This window comes from Alexandromys fortis, unplaced genomic scaffold, assembly GCF_014885135.2.
Source record: "Alexandromys fortis isolate MF-2015 unplaced genomic scaffold, M_Fortis_MF-2015_v1.1 scaffold_75, whole genome shotgun sequence".
In the NCBI taxonomy this organism is placed as follows: Eukaryota; Metazoa; Chordata; class Mammalia; order Rodentia; family Cricetidae; genus Alexandromys; species Alexandromys fortis.
Window position 1 is genome coordinate 5,051,851 of NW_026067956.1, and position 4,136 is coordinate 5,055,986.

Here is a 4,136-nt window from a genome sequence, read left to right on the forward strand (position 1 = left end):
AGTTTGTGGCGGCTCAGAAGCAAAGGGGGAGGAAGTGGTCGGGGTTCCAATATTTCTATCACGGGTATGCTAAGAATGACCTACCTCCCCCATTAGGCTCTGTCCTCTAGAAGGTCTGCCATTTCTGCACAGTATCAAGCTAAGAACCAAGCTTGTAACTTGTGGGTCCCAGGGGACATTCAAGATGCAGTCTATAGCTTGCATGAGATCCAGGAAGCACCAGACTTGTGGCATTATATTTTGGATTTTGGAGAATTACAGATTTCAGATGGTTGGCTTATGGATGCTCAACCTTCATCAACCCAACAAAAGACGGATTATGTTAGTTTGTTTGGAGCCATTTTGATGTATATGTATTTTAAAATAACAGTTAACATATTTTCGGATAATATTGAAACATTTCTGCAAGAACACTCTAAGACAAGTTTTGAAAATGAAAGGGCATAAACAAAGGACTATCACACCATTGTCCACAAACCAGTTAGTGAGCAAATAGCAAATGCCTGTATCTTCTGAAAAATGCCAAGATGGAGGACAGCATCAAACTGGGGTTGTTGATAAATGTTGAATTTTTAAAGCAAAAAAGACTTCTTTTCTAAAGCATAACTTTCAATAACAAGCAGAATTTTAATTATGACATAAATAGAAAAATACTTGGAATCATATTCCTCCTAGTGTATAGTTTGGATCCCAATAACTGACTGTGTTCTAAAAGTTTGTTGGGGAGTCTGAAAACATTTCCTCGGAAAACAGCCACAATTTGTTATGTTCTAAGGATGTTTTGAAACACTTTAACCATAATGTAGCTGTGTGTGTTCTTTGAAACACCAGAGTATAAGAGAACACACACACATTGTTCACAGTATCATTTCTTGCCTTAATGTCAAGAATATGTAAAACATGTCATGCTCGTATTGGCCCAGAGAATAAGGACTCTTTCCTGAGAAACCCAACTGCAATAAGGTCAAAGAAAGAAAACTGGTGTAGTCTTGGGGGAAGGAGACAGCCACACAAGTCTAGGGCATAGTCACCTAGAACTTGATACTCTCCCCTCCCCCCAAAAGAGAAATTTTACCTGATTGTTTGAAACCTCCAGTTGCAGTGTGCTTGCACAGTGCAGCTTAGATGTACTTTTTAAAAATCATTCCTTTTAAATATGAAGCAAAGGTATCAGCTTGGGAACTCAGAAACAATACTACATTCAGCTGGTTGAAACCAAAGTCAACATTGACAAAGCCTTCCGCCACACTCGTGGGCATAAAAAGGAATGGAAGGTACTGGCATCATCCCAAGAGAGCAACCTGTAGTTCATCATCGAAGGCAGAGGAATTGATGTCCTGAAGGTCTGGTATACGAGGTTATAATGGTCATCTTTATTTCTGCTCTCAATTCCATGCTGTGCTTGAACAGTCTCTGAGGTGAATTCATTGTTTTTGTACATTGAAGCCAATGCGCATGTTCCCCAAATGTATGTGTTGAAACCCCACTCCTTCTATCATGTAGTAGTACAGTTGGGTGGCTGGAACTTTAGCTGGTTCTCAGGTCATAAGGACAGACCCCTCTCCAATATGGGTACCCTGGTTACAGGGACCAGATGAAGTCCCTTTGACCTTTTGCTCTGTCTCAAGAAGCAATAAGAACCCACCTTTCTAACCCAGACCTGTCCATGTCGACATCTTTTTTTTCAGCCACTAGGACCACAAGAAAGGTTGTTGATAGATTACCCAGCCTCAGGCTTTTAACTATGTGTGTGTGTGTGTGGGGGGGGGGGGGAACAAAGGAAATCCCTCCAGTAAGAAGGATTCAGAAAAGAACACAAAAGATAACTGTAACAAACACCCGGGTGACCTCGAATATCCCTGTGACAAAGCATGGGAGGGCAGATTTCAAGCAAGGGCCCATGATGTGAAATTATTTACACACTGACTTCCCATTCAAATCAATAGGAAAAACAAATGCAAAATGGACGCCTACTGTCCAAGGACACACTCTGTGTCCAAGGAGAGTCCAAGGTCCCGCTGCAGGTTGCAAAGATGGCAACGGACGCCCTTCACAGGCAAAGGGCACGTCCTGCCCAGTGTGGAGTCTGAGTAGCTTCTTGTGACACAGAACTGAGCGTGAGATTTAAGAGCCGACAGCTCCAGGCCCAGGAGGTGGCAAATGAGGAGCCACACTGAGAATCCATCTGTCCACAGGGCACTCTGACTGCAGCAGGTAAACACCCTCCAAAGAAGGGAAACAGCCAGCAGAGAAGTGAAGGCTGGCAAGTGCAAAAAGTCAGGTCATGAAGAAAATGTCGGTCAACTCATAGCATATTCTTCCCTGGCAGAAAATGAAAACTAGTTGGTGTCAGGGAGCCACTGTCGAGGAAAGGGAACCCAGGGAGAGATGAACAGTTCTCCCTGACAGAGGCAGTCCCTTTGCTTTGTTACCTCAGGTGGTCTCTGGGACAAAGCCTGCTCTTTCACAAGGACAGCAATGTCTCACAGCAGTGGCTGATGACCCTGGCTGACCCTTAGGACAACCAGAAGACTTTAAAGAACAAGGACTGTATTGATACAACACAGCAGAAGGTCTGGTGTAAATACAGGCCACTCTGTTGCTTCCCCTCATCTTCCCACTGCCATTCACAGCTGTCCTCCTTGCTCCATGTCAGAGCATCCTTAGATGGCCATCATCTTTGAGGCACCACACTTCTATGGTCATGATACCTCTGGTACCCAAATTTAGTAGTAAAAGATCTTTTGAGAAAAAAAATCTGAATACTGTTAAGGGGATGTTATAATTCCATTGAAAATATATCACATGTGAGTTTCAGACTTAAGGTAGACCGACATTGGAAATATAAAATTCTTGTTACAATAATTTCAATTACTCTATAAAATCAGATCCACCTCTGAGTCATTCTCACCTGGAGTACTGGATGTAGACACTGATAACATAAAATTATGTTAAGTGTGAGTGGAAAACACACATGATACTAGACATGAAAGCCATTCCCAATGTCAAGAGCATGATTACAAACCCAACATACTGACCAATGAAAGGGACGATGTTGACCTTCAACTGTCACGTTCAACCAGAATACAGAGTTAGGGCTTTCAAACTTGCGTTTTCCCATCCATGTCTGTCTGAAAGGTGAAGGTGGCATCCGTGGCACATGGGTTAAATATTTTGATTAGGAACTGATTGCTGTGCTCTGGTTTTCAGATTGAATTGTCATAGCAGACAATTGTGAGTGAAGGATCCATGAAAGAGCTCCAGGTGCCCTAGAAATACAAGATTGGTGGATACTGTCCTGGTTTAATTAAGGCCTGCAGCTGTTCCTGCAGGGAAGCATCAGGTTTCACACAGTTACGAAGACACAATGAAAATAAATAGAAAGGAAGTCTCCCGAGGACAAAGTAGAAATTAACTACGTGTCCGTGTGATGCTGCCCGTCTATGCCATGTTTGCTGGTATGACACAGATCTCAAAGCAGGTAATTTAATCTGCCTTAATTCATGCTGCTAATAACTCAAAATAAAGATTAGGATGATCCAAAAGTTGATATATGTGTACCTGATAAAAATTAAATGATCTAATTATTTTTTAAATGAAGACAATTTAGCACCAGATGGTTACATCCACAGAATTTGTTAAATGGATGTATTATCTTTCTTAAAAAGCATCGTTTTACTATGTAAAGTTTGTTTAGATTCTGTTTCTTATGGTAAGCATGATGTAAATTTCTTCTCAAATAATTTTCACTGACAATGGGACTTAAGGAAAGTGTTTTTCAAAGCAGACTGTTTGTTACTGGATAGCTTCCCATCTCTGGGTAAGAAAAGGGAACCCATAAGGCAGGGAAGCCCAAGTTCTCAGCGTGGCGAGCTCCTCCGCAGTGGCTGAGGTGAGGGTCAACATTAGAGCTCACCAGAGAAGCCCACTTACTCTTCTTCCTCAAGACAAAGATGCTTTTCAGAAAGTGGGGCAGGGTTTACCTGTCGGGGTGCTGGCTTTGCAGGAATGGTTGGAATTCTGTGTGGCTCTGGCTTGGGTTTGGCACACGCGAGGGTGCAGGCTGGAATTGGTTCCCAGTTTTAACAGAGTCCGAGCGATTGAGGTCACAGGGTAAAATTAGATTCGCCTGTTGC